Source organism: Camponotus floridanus, unplaced genomic scaffold (genome assembly GCF_003227725.1).
Source record: "Camponotus floridanus strain SB8 unplaced genomic scaffold, Cflo_v7.5 scaffold61, whole genome shotgun sequence".
Classification (NCBI taxonomy): Eukaryota; Metazoa; Arthropoda; class Insecta; order Hymenoptera; family Formicidae; genus Camponotus; species Camponotus floridanus.
Window position 1 is genome coordinate 1,028,926 of NW_020229781.1, and position 18,017 is coordinate 1,046,942.

Here is an 18,017-nt window from a genome sequence, read left to right on the forward strand (position 1 = left end):
GTTGTGTATCTTTTATTTTATAGATATAGAAAAGAGAATTATTAAAATTTTGTAAAGTTTTTGTAAAACATTTATAAATCAAAATATTTCATAAAGCGATATAAAACTACTGTTTTTGATCACTCGAAAAGGGCGAATCTTGGCAAGAAGCCTTTGTCACACCTTACAATACACATTCCCGCGACTTAATTAAGCCACTTGCCGAATACCTTTGTCTCGAAGTGTGCGCCATCGATACATACAAGAGTTCCGCATTAAACGGAACGCGAATCGATACCGGATTGCGTCCCACTACCAAGTAGCTTACACGAGGTTATCGAAACAGCCATAATCAACATCTAGATACTATTGTACACGCTGTTATCATTGTCAATGATAACTGAACATTGTCTTTTATTTTTAAATACATTCTGCTGTTACATATTTATTAAAGTATTTTTGATTATGCATATAAAACAAACACGGAAAATAAAATAATAAAAGTTATATATTACATATAAACATTATTTATCATTATATTATATTTTTATATAACCATTACAAGAGTTAATTTAAGCAAATACTTAAATGTGCATAGAAATTGTATTTGAGAAATTTCTTTTTTTGATATTTTCAGATTTATTTTTACATTATCTATTTTTAATTGTTTTCAATTTAATATGTAGATTTAAAATGTTTCTACATTTCGGTACTGATTAACAATATAATATTATTAGATACAAGAATTCTTCTCAATATAAAAAATTTTGAAAATATTCTAAAAAAGATTATACATTCCAGATTAATATTAATTGATTAATTAGAAATTCTACAAGGAAAAAGAAAGATTTCATTTCTCTTTTTCTCTTTCTTCCTTCACTTCAGTTTTAAAATTATTCATCATCTTCGTTGCTTTTTTTACTTATACATTATTTCTCAAATCCTTATCTTGCAATTCATTCCTTTAATTAAAAAATAATATAGAATCAAATGTGTGTATGTATTTATATTTATATATCTTTTAACATTTTTTTAAGATTCTTGTGATCATCTTTAAATCATTTTGTTCAAGTTGTCATCAATTCCATATAATTTTTTTAAAATTATTCGCCCTAGAATTTTTTGAAACTGTTTACCTTGAATATTTTTATACCTATATCCTCCAATTGCCAAATTAACAACAATATAAATTCAGTGAAATATAAATTCAATTTGTACATTTAATGTTATCCTGTTTTTCTTTCTACAGTAAATATGAAGAAAAATGAATATAATTGGCGCTATTAATTTAGCATTGTTAATCCATTTATATGTTCTCTTTAATGAATATACTTTTTTTTCTTATATATTTTTTCTAAGATTAAACAGCTTGCAAAATGTGGCATTCTAATCATTTGATAAATACTTCCAGAGAAAAATTATAAATATAAATATACACACACATTTGATTCTATATTTTTTAATTAAAGGAAAAATAGAGTTATTTAAAAATAGAGTTGATTCTTTTGAGAAATAATTTATAAGTAGCTAAAAGCAACGAAGATGATAAATAATTTTAAAACTGAAGTGAGATAAGATGAGTAAAATTATCAATTTTATTCATTTCTATTTCTGAATTATAATCTGATTTTCTCCCAGTTCTTTTTCTTTTACATAATTAATGAAAATTGAACGTCACTAACTTCTATCATTTATTAACGAAATCGCTCTCGCTAAACAAAACCGCGGGTCGCACCGTCCACTTATTTTATACATTCCGCAGGACCACAAGGTCAACTCTCCTTCCTATACATCTAACTTCGTTACGTCAACCGTCCGGCGCCAACTGAACATCCGCATAATAATCGTCCCTTCCGCGAGGTGTGAATAATGTATGTATTTTGCCTGACATAGATTAAAAAAAATCTCACACGAACACATCGACTCACCCTTCGTCATATGATAATCCGCTTGTCTTGCCAAGAAAGAATTACCAGTAACTGCTCTTGCATCCTCGAACATGTACGTAGCCTTCGCTGTACGTGGTTAAGCTCCGGCAAAGTCGGATGATTCTTGAATCGATAGTTTGAGAGAAAATTTTCGGCGGGGTTCCCGAAAAAGTACAAAAAAAAGAATTTTCTTTTCGTCGCGAGTTTCACGCGCGACTCGCGAGATCGACAGATGAGGGCAAAAAGGAAAAGATGCTCTGTACGGAGAGGCGCACAGTTGGCGGCCAGTCGCGAGACGCGTACCAAACCCAACTGAAGAGCGACGATACTGTCCCCGTGACCGCGCCCCCGCCCCCGATTAAAACCACCCGCGCACGCGTTTCGCCCCGAAACTCCAACATAGACTTCCGCGTCTTCGGGACACCACCTCTCTCTATACCGAGAGTATTTTACGTAGATCGCGATTGATCCTAATACATCGTGAGGGAGATCACAAACTCATGATTGCCTTGCGAGACGTGGGAATTCCGTGGGGAAGAACTAATGTACGGAATGTATCGAAATGTTTGGCAGAGAGCCGACTGATATTTTTCCCGAATGTGTAATAAATGAGCCGTTGAATGTGAGACAGTGAAATATAAATGTAGCACTTATTTTGTTCCTCTGTAGACTAACTCTTTAGACTTTTTTTTATTTATCACGGATAAGTGACATCACTTATATAATCTTATAAAAGAATATATATATATATATATATATATATATATATATATATATATATGAGCAATGTAAACACACACACACACACACAAACATATATGTATAAAAAATAAATGATCACCATGAAATATTTCATATGAAATATAAGACTGCTTTCTTTCACTTTTCCTTGTCTTTTTTCATCTTCACCTTAATCTTTCTAAAACCTCAACGCGTTTTTTTTATTTTTTAGAAGATATATATATTTTTTGATATTATAAAAAAAAACATAACGTTTTAAATTCTATATAAGTCATACTAAAAACATACATACAAAAAAACTAATATATATGCACATAAAAATTTTATATTAATTTTTTATATATATTATATTTTTCTGTAACACATACATAAATATTCGTGACAATATCCTCTATTCAATAATTTATTTATATATATTATCTTTTCATTATCATTATTCAATCTTATAAAAAAATAATTGTTTTTCTTATATTTTTTATATTTGATATATAGGAAAATAGCTTAAAATAAGGAATACATCCTCTTTTTTTGCATAAATTTAATGTTACTCTTTTTAAGTAAAATCAGCTTTAGATTAAAAAATTTAATAAATAGTTACATTAATGTAGGTTTTTATTTTTACTACATGTCACGAAAGATGCATAAAAAGAAATTATAAACAAAATATGATTCAATTCTTTTTTAATAAGCCATACATATTAGCCATTAAGATAGGTCATGTTACATTCAATATAATTTTGCGGTAAATTATATCGCGATAATTAATTTTCGTCATAACACCGCGTGGTGACGACGGTATACATTTCTGTAAATTTCGATATTTCCGTTCACGTTATAATTATCTATGTCACAATAATTTCTATACGTTAGTTCATACTTATGTTTCTCAAGGGAAACTATATAACGCGTTAATGCATTAACTCATAGTTAGAATATATATCCTTGAGGATTACTTCATCTTCCCTTTCCTTTCAGGAAAATACAACGTTCATGTAAGGTTCTGCCATGTTGTAAAGGAACAAGGCAGGAATTCAAGCAACAAGCGTCATCCGAGAATATTATTATGCATGCGAGACAAAAGATAATGATATTGTCAACATGAGTAAACTCTATGTAAGCCTTTATTTAACAAAGATCGGTGAAATCGCGTGTTGCTTGACTATTAATTTTAATAGTGATTTTTTATTCGTACATATTTATGGACATTGAGACTCTTTCTCTTCCAATATTTTAAATTTTCACTTAAAAGAAATCCGTACACGTAAAGATTACGACACGATAAGAACATTTACATGTCTTGATTTTATGAAATAATGAATCCTAAATCTTATGGATTACTTAGAGATAATTACTTGGAAATAATTCAGTGGAAATATTTCGTGATGAAATTAACAAGTTGTAATAATAAAATTCTATATCATTCGAAATTGCGTCGAGAAGTAACACAGTACGAGTTATATAATAACATCATTTATATGCTTCAATAGAACGATGAAGTTCTCGTGTAAGAGTACAAAATTGCAATGTCTATCTACGAGATGTCTTGTAAAGAGGTAGAAAAGATAGCAAGAAGGAGAAAGGGGAAAAAGGGGAAAAAGATATCGATCTATGTGAGCCGCGAAAGATCATGGCTGCATTTCAAGAGTAGGAGAAGAAACGCAGAAAAAAAACGCCAGCAAAAATGTACGAACGTTTTCCATCGCTTCCTTCACAGACTTTTGTTTTCGACATCCTTAATGCTCCCGCTATTCTCTGACAATGGCTAGAAAAACAAGATTCCTATGAAAGGCTTCCGATAATGCATTTTACGGATCGTTGCATTCAAAAAACCAAAACGATGTTTGATTTGGAAGTTAGAAAGTAAAGTCAAAAAAAGATAGGAAGCTAATTGCATAAATATTGAATGTCGAGGTAGAAAATGAAATCAAAACAATTTGCAATTTGTTTCGTGAACCTATTAAAAAATTAATAGTGTCATTGAAATGATGATATTTTATTTGTTAATATGTTAGTGATTAGAAAAATTTATTATTTCTAAAACGTATTATTTTAATTATCAATACAAAACCAATTATTTTGTGAAGATATTTAATATAAAATTAAATTTTCTCAATAAAAAGAAGATATACTCATGAAAGCATTTATCAATATCAATATTAATGTATTTTATATAAAATAATTTTTTGCAAATTGCAACAATATTTTTTTCTTTAGATAAAAAAAATTAGTTGATATATTAAAAATGCTTTCGAAAACTATTTGCATATATTAAATGTAATATCTTTTTGATATCATTAATACAGTTAATTGATATCAAGTTTAAATATTGACAATGATTTCTAATGGTTAATCATATAATTCATGTATCCAAATTGGTTACAGTCGTAGATTATATTCGCGGGGAACTATCTAATCGCCAGGAAACCGTATTGAATTATAGTTCTAGTTAAATGCGTGTTACCCAATGGTAAGAGGCTTTAGCACTGTTATAATATAAGCCAACCATTGCGGCTGGAAGACACTGTAACCCTTGCATGATGAAATTTCTGGACTAATCTTTGAGTGTACGATTTTAACTAAGTTTCATGTCATAATGGGACAAGGTTCTTGTGACATCGCGTAACCATAATGCCAACTCTGAGATACAGCATAGTCTACTAGGAGGAATTCCATTTCCTCTGCTAGTCACTAAGCTAATTGGCAAAATACCAATAGCCGGCCGACTTCCATTCATGAATAATCGCGTGCAATGCAACAATTACGTTTTGGCCGCATTTAATCTCTTAGCCAAATATTAATTAAACAATAATATATATATATATATATATATATATATATATATATATATTGTATATATATATATATGTGATATATATATATATATATATATATATATGTATTACAAGAAAAATTAATTTATAACCAGATACATAATTGTGGCATAATTTTATAAAAAAAATTTTCATTTTATCAAATAATCAGGCAAAAGATAATACAAACAAGAATATTTTTTTTCCATTAGAAGTTATTTAATTATCCACATTGTCAAATCATTAAACTATATTATATTTATATATTATTAAATTACATAAATATATATTTCTTTCGTATTAATTTTATTCTGATATATTATCTAAAAATTATATTAAAGAGTTGTACTTGAATATTCATTAATATTTATTTTTTAAAATATTTACCATAAACATATGTATAATCTATTATATAAGTAACTTTAGAAATATATATTTTACGTCAAATTATTATACATACATATCTACCTAATACCTAAATATCTCTGTGTGTATTCATAAAGATAAAAAAAATTAATATATGTAAATCATAAAAACTATGCAATTCAAATTGTCTATATTTTAATCTGCAACCTATATGTGCATACTTGATTATTAATACTTTTATGCTATCACATATTTCTCTTGTTAGGAAATATGTGAATATAGATCAATGTAAACAAATCCAATAGTAAATATAGAATAGATAAAAGCCAAAAATGTTTATCAATTACTGTTTGCCTCACTTCAATTTCGAATCGTTCATTGAACAGTTTCACACATTATTATTTTCATATCGATATCAAGTTTGTATTGTATGAAGTTTATATAAATTGCCTCTACAATAACGTAAATATCGTTCATCCTCTCAGGCAAGAGCAATCAACTCGCTAAATGTATTCCGTCATCTCAACAAAGACTACTACTATCCATGTTATCACCGCTATTCGTAATCACTTGTTCGAATGAAAAAGCATCAGTGACATAAAAAAACGCGAAAAAAAACTATAAAATATGATGGGATATTTGTAGGGATAATGCTCACGCAAAAATATTAAAACTAACAAACTAATTAGGAAGATTTTATCAAGACAATACTATCAAAATCATATCTAGCTTAGCTATCTATACATGCTGATCAACATTATAAATTCATTATAAAAAATATTACAAACACATTTATTCATGCGTGCATATGTGTGTGAATTATATAATGATAAAAATATATGAGGTAAGAAAAATGTATATAAATATAATTGGAGAAAATGTATGTGTATAATTTATTAATATTAAATAATATTTGTTTTTCTTTTCTTTCTCAAGAATATGTAATATTTACATACCGATACATTTTTTTATCATTAAATTAGTTTTAATATAATTTAATTATTATATTAAGATTAATTAAGCATTCTGCTCACGTAATATTCCGATGCATTCGATAAGAAATATACTTTCTATATTATTTATCGATTTTAATCCGTGTTAGTGATAAAGTCCAGGATGTTTTGATGAAAAAAATCAGTGTTCCTGTGATTGTCTTTATACAAATTTTAATAAAAGAGATATGATCAAAGAGACATTCTGTAACGTAGAGATCAAGTAATAAATAATATTAGGAGTCTGAGCGGAAGGTCAGAGCCGAACAGTCATCGACCTCCGACTTGCGGTAGTTGACCTAGCAAAAACACGATTGGCGGTTCTCGTTGAAATGCTCGACAGAAAAAACACCTTCCAAACGATCCTTGAATGACACTGACATTCGTTTCGACAGAAGACCAGTGCTTTTTACCGAATAAATCTCTAACGATTTTCGGAATTGCAACAGGTACATGTTTTTGAGGAACCGCGAGGTACTGATCTTTCAGCAGTGATAAAAGTTTTAGAAAATTTACTCATCAATTATAAATATTAGACGGCAGCAGCGCCTTTTTATAAATTCATTTACGCCATTTTGTTCGCAGCGAATTTCATTGAAAATTTCATGTGACTCGTATTATTGATGAAATCGGATGCAAATACAGTCCAATGATGATAGAACGCTGGTCTTTTGCGCTTTTTCCGCGAATTCATTTACATGTGATTTCGATAGAGACAGAAACTGCAATATTAAGCTTTTAAAACCGTGTTACTATATATGCATTAAAATGAGAGAGAGGGCTTTAGTATCTATGTGTAATCGTCGTATATTTATCATAAAATATTTCGTTTAGTAAAAAATGATAAAAAAAATTTTACAAAATTTTCTTTCCATAACGACTACTAACCGTAGCTATAACTAAATTATAATTAAAAATTTAGAATGTAGATTTATATTTTAAACAATTTATTTAAATTAAAAAAATCATTATATTATATAATAATTATATGATAATTATACAAGCTATTATTCATCTCGAAATTATGAAACTATTGTTGATAACGCAATAGTGCAAGTAATATATGTGTTTAAATAAATGACATTATCTAATAATAAAAGATATTATATTAGATACAAAGGAATTTCTTTTTATTCACGTTATGCCAAAACTAGATATGAATTTTTTTATTACGAATAATGAATAATAAAATTGCGCATGATGTATAATGTTACTTATCAGAAACGTAAAAGAAATTTATTAGATACTTGGTAAAACTGGGAGAAAACGCGTCAGATAACTGTGTTATAAGTTTTGTAATCAAGATACGTGTACGTTTAATACAATCAAAATTGCGTGAGATCTACTTTACGACATTACAAAAGTACAATATATCACCAAAGTTCTGCTCGCCCAATTTCACAACCAAGATTCCGCCCACCGATTTTCCACGTTCTTCTCATTCGAAATATATCCGAGTTTTTCATCTTTCATTTGCCATATTCAGGATCGCGTCATGAATGGAATGTTGAAACAAAATTCGGATTCGTCTTAGCATCTGATATCAAATAAACTAATAGCAGCACGATCCTCGAATCTCGATTAATTTAATTGTATCCATTTGAAGTCACATTTCCACTGAATTGAATCGATTCTCTTAATTTTCCTCGGTACATTTGCGCCTTAGTAAACGTGTCAGGAATTTTCTCATTTTGTGTTTGTATTTTACCAACAGGATATTATGACAAAAATTTGTAAAATATATGTGCATGCGGATCTCGCAAATTTTTCGCGAGTTTCTTATCCCTTGATCTTTTATTCATCTAGCTCGATCCTCTCGTTGAATCTTGTCACATATCATATAACAGTAGCATTTGTAATATCGTTGGCTTTATAAAGATCGTTCGATTATTTTCAGCATTTTACCAGTACGTGCGCATTGAGTGCATAAAAATAACCGAATTATTTATATGACCAAATATAAATACGTAAATAGTAGAATTTATGAACAAATTACAGCGAAGCTCTCATTACTAGCATGTCATATTTTTTATTTACATTCGTAACAACACACACATGTAACACACATATATTTTTTCAGAATAAACTAAGTAAATGAGTAATATTAATCTAAATTAAGGTATAACAAAAAGTTAATAATTATATACATTATTCACTAGAATTATTTTGTTCAGGTATCTATTTTTACATACAATTAAAATATATTTTATTTAATAAATAAATATTACATATAATTCATAAAAATAAATATTTCGTTATTTTGTAAACATCTAAAAGAATATACGTTGCTTTAAATAAAACTTTTAAATTTTAAAGTTTTTAATAAGAAACATTTGTTATATCGCTCTCCATACAATTTTATTAATATTATTTTTATAATAGTAATCGCTAACGATAAAATGATATCTTATTATAATATTAATCTCTTTCGATTTTAATGCAGAATTTTAGGCACTTCAAAAATTCAAATCATAAAATAAAAATTCATATTCAATAATCTCGATTAAATATCTCAGCAAAAACGTAAACGTAAAACATTTATCAAAAAACTGGTTGCCAAGAGAATAATGAAAATGAGTAATAAATGTTTATGAGAATAGTTAAGAGTAATTTTGTAAAATTTACATCTATATATGATTTTTAGAAGCTTGCGTCTATGTGAAAGAAATCGCGACATAGGAAAGGGCGTGGTCCCTTCATTTTTTTATTTCAGAGCATGAACCGCATCGCTTTAGGATATAAACCAAATGAATAGCTTTCGGCAATCAATACGGAATTCATTGCAAATTACTACATTACAAATCGACATGTTTAACCTGCATTATTAACGCATTTATTTATTTATGGACCACTCCGTTAACAGAGATAAAATCTAACAATCAAATTTAACAGTCAACAATCAAGTTAACTACGATGGTTATACTGTTGTCAATGACCGTTAGATTTAATTACAAACACAAGTCTGTGAATTCTACGCAATTAATTTTGCCATCGATTCAAGCATTTATAACAAAAATTAATTTCCTTCAATATTGGACTCATTATTCTTTATTGTATTATATTTGACAATATTATATTTTTTAATCTTATTATATCTAGCAATGTGTATGAAACATTTTTGTTTGAAAAGAGTTTCTTTAACATATCTGTAGAAATATTTCTTCTTCGCAATTTTTATAAAAATAAAAATATGCCTAACAAAATATATAACAAAATATATAAAATATATAAAATATACAACAAAAAATATACTATTCAATACAATACAAAAAATATACTATATACTCTTCTTGATGTCTTATATTTTCTAACAAGAGAAATAAATGAATGATCTATTAAAATCATTTTGACAAGCAAACACAAAATATGGATTTAAATACTCGAAACTTAAATGAGTATTTAAAATTAATACTTTTTAATTTCTAACTAATTAACAACTTTTTTATTGGTATTTTTGTTCTCTAAAGATTATTAAAACAGAAATTTAATAAAAATATTTTTTAATTCATATTGTCCTTTCGAAATTTTATTTTCAATGATTTTTAATTCATATCGTTCTTGTAGAACTTTATTTTATTCCATTAAAAAACGACATATACAAGGTCTATCTACTACGAATTTTGCTATTAGTTATTTTTATGGATATCCGAATATAAAACTGATAAAATAAAATTTTTGTGAATACGAAATATATTTAATTTTCATTATCTATATTAAAATTTTTTAAAAAACTATTGTTAATAGCAACAAAAGCAATGTTTTGCGTACTATAAATCGAACATAGGGTCAAAGTTATACAGCATAGTTAGACAGTGTTAAAAAGTCCGATTACCGCAACGATAATTAATCTACATACTTAAAATTCCAGTGGAGAAAACTCGCTTATTATTATCTATATAATAATCTATAGTATTAACAGTATTAATAAATTTCAAAATTATCCTTAACATTAAAACAATTACGATGGAATTTGTTATTTCAATAAAAATATGTTAAAACTTAATATAAAGTAGTTTGAAAAATTCAAAAAAAATTATAATTTATCTGTATATAATATTATATACAATATTCCTTTGTCACTTTTTAATGATATTATATCAAAATATATAATTATTTTCTTAATAAGTGATAATAAATTTCGAACTCCACTTAACCTTAATTTACACACATGTAAAATGTATAATTATAAATAATGAAGAACCTGAAAAAAACCTTAAAGAAAGAAAAATATGTATATTATTTGAATAATCTTTAAATATGTATCTTTATATAAAATCTTTATGTAAAATATCTTTATGTAAAACTTATTAACTTATAAAAGTTAAAACATTATATAAAGTCAAAATATTTTTGTGAAAAATTACATTATTTTCATTTGCAAGATGCAACCGTGCTTAGACGAGCGGCGAAACAAAATTGTTTAAAGATAAGAACTAACACGTCAGATTTATCGCAAGAATAAAATGTTTTCCATAGAATGACGTATGTTAATCTTTTCAACAATCTTCGCTTATGAGGATAGAATAACCAACAAAATACTAAAGAAAAGATGCGCGTGACATAAGAAAATCTTGAAGTTATATGATATTACACTATGAATTCAAATGATATGCGATGAAAATTACCACATTTAGGTTGAGAGAAAAAATATAAAAATAAACGATGTGAGAAAAATACACAAATGCGCATTCATACACATTCTTGAGAAAAATTGGAAAACATTCTTACAAGGTACAAGCAAATGCAATAATAACATCTATATTGACAATACAATTGTTTTGAGATTTTATCCAATATTTATAGAATCTTTTTGAAGTCTTCTATACGAAATATTATCCCTCAATAATTTAAATTCAAAATATTCATTTCAACATTTAATTAATTTATTTATTTTGATATACTGGCTGGAGATTTTACTAACAAAGTAATTGCAGTTGCGATCTACATATGAATTTATTGTATTCAAACAAAAAAAATATACAGAGAGAGGAAGAGAGAGAAAGAATAAAACCTAACAACGCAGAGAAATGTTCGAATGTGTTACGGATACATCTCTATGAGACATTGTTAATGTTCGTGGTTGTACATACGTAACCGAAGTTGCGAGCAATGCATTTTCTCGAGTTTTATCCCGTGTTACTAGTGTATGTTACATATTTGCAGACATGGAATAACGAGCTCCAACTAACAAAATGCTTGTGGCGAGAGAGGAAATGGAGGTCATGAGACTCGATATTAATAATTTCTGCCGCGAATAAATGGATATTCGTCAGGCTATCATTCGTTTACATGGCTATCGAATACACAACCAAGTACACACAAAATACGACTAATATACTATGACTTTATTATTGTGTACAGTTTTATTTGTACAATTCTATATATGTATTTTTTTTTTAAATTGTACAGAACTAAAGATTTTTTAAATTATTCATTCAATGACGTAGAAAAAAATATATATGTTAAATATATATTACCTCTATGATATATCGAAATACATTGACTTTACATTTAGATTTTAAATTAAATCTAGTGATTAAACCGAGTGTGGTTTAATCATTCCATTAATTATTGTTTTAATATAAAAGAGACAAAATATTAAAAGAGAAAATTTTAATTTAAATTTGAAATCTAGATTTTAGAATTTTATAAATAATGTAAATTCAATAAAAATTATACTGATTTATTAATTCCTATGTACAAGAAATTTTTTTATTGTCTAAATGCAATGTAGTTCTTTGTAAAAATAAGTAAAATAAGAGAAGTAATATACAAAAGTATATTACTTCTCTTATTTTATACAAAAGTATAAAAACATGATATTATATATAATTAAGAAATTATATATATATATATATATATATATATATATATATATAAATTATAATATATTTCTTTTATAATTAAAAATAATTTTGTAAATAAGAATATAAAATATTTTGTAAAAAGCTGGAGAGAAATTTATTTTAACTCGATTAACATTTTATAAGTAGTCTAAGAGTACCTCTATATCACCTTTTACTAATTGTAAGTTAAATGAAATTGATCAAACTTCCTTGTTAAGTTCAATTAGGTCCATGAAAGGTCAAGGTGTAAACGTGAACCGCAGTAGCCACAAGTCTACTATCGACACTTACAACTCCGAATAAATAGCATATCTTAAAAGCAAAAGAGTATCTCTGTGTTTATGACAGATGTGCAATTTACCAAGCAAGTAAGCGAACGAGTAACTACGAACTCTTCGCCGCACTTTTCAATCCTACGAATATCAAATGAAGTTTACTGAGCCTCTAATTACATATGATTTACAAAAAATCTTGACACTACGATTTCCTGATTGTTCTCGCAATAACTCCATATTGAGATGTGTAATCATGCTGCTCTCTTATGGAGACAGGTATGTTTGCGATAGATATATGACGACATATACGAATATCACCGCAGAGATATTGCCCGGAGGTGAAAAGCTCTTTGCTTCGCAGAAGCATTTCTACGATCTTTTCTAGCATGTGTTCGTGATCGCAGTTTGACGATCATTTGCACAACCTTGCGCCGTTTGCATTGAAAATTTCTCATCGCGTACTACACATTATTGAGAGATATTTCGAGATATTTTTCTAAGTTTTGAAATTCAACTTACACAATGTCAAATGTATAATAAAATATTAGGTTCTAGAAATACTTGATTTTTCCATAGCACTTTCTAATATTTCAGCTTTAAGACACCAAAATTTTTCAACTTATGTTTTTTTTAAATTAAATTTTAGATTTATTATAATATTATATAATATTATAATATTATAATATTATAATATTATAATATAATTTTAAATTTTAGATTATGAATAAACATTTCTAATCTTTGGAAAGAAAGAAGTAAAAAGAAAGTATTCATTAGATTTTTAAGATTTCTCAAATATTGAATTTTTAAAATTATGATAAGTATAATAATTATTGTAATAAATTAATATGATATAATTTTTTAATGATATAATATTCACATTACATTATAATAAATTAATTTACTATTCTACAATATATATAATGATTTTTTTCGGATAAATTTCAATTTTTAAACAATTTTGTACAATGTGTTTTATTTTATTGAAAACAAAAAGTAACGCATTATTATTTCATAATCTTTCATTTATAACTAATTATAAATTTCAATTTTATAATTATTAATAAATCTTTCTTTCTGGATTAACAAATGAGTATTCACAAGCAGTCACTAACCAAATAAAATTAATCTATCGCGTCTGTGCGGTACACTAATGATCGACTCTAATGACGGATAATAATTACGTTCGCATTAAACTCGACGAATTGATTCAATCGATTTTTGAAGCGGACGAGAAAATTATGTCAAAAGCCTTATACTTAGTTAATATAATTAAAAGCAAACTATAAATTATAGATTTCTCTAGATAAATTTTGCACTTCCAGAAAAAGTTGATATATTTCACAAATAAAAATAAATTTCATTTATCATAACTTAAAAAAAAATCCTATTAAAATCGTTATGTTAAGGATTTATATCACAAATATTCATCGTATTTCTATTCTAATTGTTATTATTAAATATAATTATTATATATGAAACATAATTATTATAATTATTTATGAATTGCATCGAAAAATTATACAATATCCCTGTAATGATCAGAATATCTCATATTATTTTATAAGAGAAGAACAGTGCCAGAATAGTAAATCGTTTAAATGATAAAATAGTGAATACTCTCTAATGGAGATTCTACTATGCCTTTCTCCAATGTCTCATCCTACTGCCAGAATAGATTCTGACGGCGGAAATGTCGAGTATCTCCATTCAGTGAATTATACAAAACCCTTTTTGTCCCTGAAACACATTAGCTGGGATCGAAGCATCTGACATATCAGACTAATAATAAGAGAGAAAATTTAGATATCGAGGACGTTGAAACCAAATATGATGAATATGATGATACTACATATATCGCTAAATTTGCGAATACATTTCATCGCGTCAATCGTATTCGAAATTATCATTTTATGCTAATAAGAATTGGTGTTTGCAATTATCGCCGCGGTCACAAATGAAATTGCGTTAATTTGATAGCAATTCACAGACAATCATGTATGCATCAATTATTTGTCTAACGATTGGAAGCTAGATAGATTTGAATTCTCTCAATTTCGTTAACTATATTCTGAATACAAATAAACGTTGCATTAAATTCCGAGTCTCATTATCAGAACCATCGCGAACTACTAGTGTAAATAATAAATTGCAATTAATCACTCCTCTGGTACGATTTCGGACTTGTGAGAATTTGTGAGGATCAGGGGAAATTAAATGAGCTTCCTGTTTTCATGATATCAAACGCAAAACCAATCAAACAGTTTTGTGACTACTTTTTCCTTGTTCTCTATATTTTCTTTGTATTGTTGAGCAATGTTTACACATTTATTTTACGACAGTTTGAATTTCTTAACAATTCTTAACATTGCTTTATAACATTTTGTCTAAGATAATTAAAGTTATCACTATCTTTTATATTACCTTTTTTACTACCTTTTTTATAAATATTGATTGTTTATAAATATTGATTAAACAATATAAATTTATTTATTCCATTTTATTTTTATTTATTCTATTTTATTTTTATTTATTCTATTTTATTGAGATTAACTTTTTTTACAATATTTTAATAGTGTAATAGAAATTAATAAGCTTTGTTTATTTAAATTTTCCGTTAATAAAAATATGATAGAAAATTGAAGAGTAAAATGATTAATTAATTTATAAAATCTATGAATTAACTCAAAAAACAAGAAATAATCAAATAACATTTTATATAAATACTCCAATTATTTATAAAATTAATAAACTCATAACATTTTTCTCTGCAAATTTTTTTATCTCATCGATTAATTAAGTGCTACATCATGCTGTAACAAATTAATTTTAATTTTTTTGCACAGAAAATTAATATTCAATATATTGTAAAAATTCACAAATTTCTCAAAAAAATAAATCGATAAAAAAACAAACAAGCTATTATTAGATAATAATTTCTTAAGTCATTGTCTAATTATACGTATTTACTTAAACTTTAACTATATTCTTCCTTTTATATATTTATCTACGAAACTTTTAATCTTAATTCAGTTTTAAGCAAAGGATTTAATTTACGTTTAAGCAAAAAATATGAAACTCGCAATAACTATTTAAAGCCATACGAAACAAGTGAAAAGTAAAATTAACTTATGTGGAACAAGGTATGCGCGATGCTAAAAGAAAATAAGCGCGTACTTAGTAGGAATAACAAATAATTTAGACTTCTTATCAACGAATAAAGGGGATGTAAATGACAATTATATAATTATATAATTATACAATTATATAACCCTACTGTTTGAGATAAATATCTGGGCTGTACAATTCTAAAAATTGTGTAAAAGTTGTCTTATTTGAGCAGTTTGTCTTATTTTCTATTTTCTTCTAACACAAATGAATCACATTATTTTTTTATCGAAAAACATACAAATATATTTATTTTTATATAATTAAAGTTATAAAGAAACTACAAATTTATTTATAATATAATTATAATTTAAATTTACGGAAGTGATATTTATTATCAATAATTTTTTCTTTACGTTTTAGAAAATTATTGAAACTATATTTTTTTTGAAATTTAAATAATATTCCAATATTATCTATTATAGCAAAGTAAATAAATTGAAAATTTTAATGCTGCTTTGAAATAAGGCTTTCAAAAAAAAATATAGCATATAGCTTAATAAAATATTTTCGTTTCGTATCTAATCATATATGTATATGTTATTTACGATTGTTGCTTAAAGACTAAATATTTTTTCATTATTAAAATTTATTATTTCATTACTTAAATATAAATTTTTAGCAATATATTTTTGAAATTTAAGTTTTTACTAAAGTTATTTGTAACAAATATTTTATATATATATATATATATATATATATATATATATATACACACACATATATATGAGCTTCAGCGATGACCATGTACTTATTGATCTTCGCTTCAGCCTTTCTGTAAAGCAGATTGTTGACCAATCGTTCAAGTGGAACAGACCGATTATAGTAAGTGCTATATTTGATAATGAGTTTGTTATGCCAATAAGTACTTAGTAGGATTAAAGCATTTAATCGCTTGATCCCTTTCATTAGGCTTATTTGTTATCTTCTTGTTAGCACGATGTTCTAATAATCTTAGGATTTAGTTATTCTTATAACTTCATTTAAGTAAAATTATTGATAAAATATTTTATATCACTTTATCATTTTAATAATTGTCAATTTATATATGAATAAAATTATGTTCTAAATATATATAAATTATATTATGTTATGTTTCTATATATAATATAAATTATGTTCTATATATATATGTATATATATATATATATATATATATATATATATGTATGTATATATATCATATAAATGAACTATTGTTAAATAAAATGTTTTATGAATAGTTTTATTTTATACTTACATAAAATTATAAAAATAATTAAATCTAATAACTAATAAATACACATACACACACGAAAGTACATATGTATAAATATATGTGTATGTATATGTATATGAATTTCTAGCATATAAATTTTTTTCACTGTAGGAGATTGGTTGCAGCGGGTAATAATCGCCTAACCTAATCACTCTTTGTTGCATTATATATGTAGATTTTATAAAAATTTAAAAATCGATAAAATCAATAAAAGATGATAGTTACTCGTTGCAACCAATCTCTTATACTGTAAAAAATTTAAAAAAAGGACATATGCTAAAAATGTACACACATACACACACACACACACACACACACACACACACACCACACACACACACACACACACACACACACATGTATATATACGTACGTATATGTATATTATTAATTTTTATAACTTTATTTTAATCTTCTATAATATACTAACAATAAATGTAAACTTTTTATGTTCAATATAAGGCAATATATAATAAAAAAAAGCTAAATTTTTTGTAAAAAAGTATTTACAGAACCTGCACATGTAAGTTTCTCTTTGTCATTCTACATTCTACATTATTAAATATATCTGTCACTTAAAAATATGAGTTAAATATATTCGTACATGTATAAAAACTTCTTGTAAAACTCTTTCCCATTTAGTCTAATAATATT

General features: G+C 26.1%; 1 protein-coding gene across 1 annotated transcript in view; it reads right to left on the minus strand.

Moving 5' to 3' along the window:
- LOC105254467 (glutamate receptor ionotropic, NMDA 2B) overlaps window positions 1–2,201 on the minus strand; it is a 176,159-nt gene extending 173,958 nt beyond the window's left edge. Inside the window, exon 1 of the mRNA XM_011263150.3 lies at window positions 1,908–2,201. The gene's annotated coding sequence lies outside the window, so the exon portion shown is untranslated. The remainder of the gene's footprint in view (window positions 1–1,907) is intronic.
- Window positions 2,202–18,017: the final 15,816 nt, after the last annotated feature.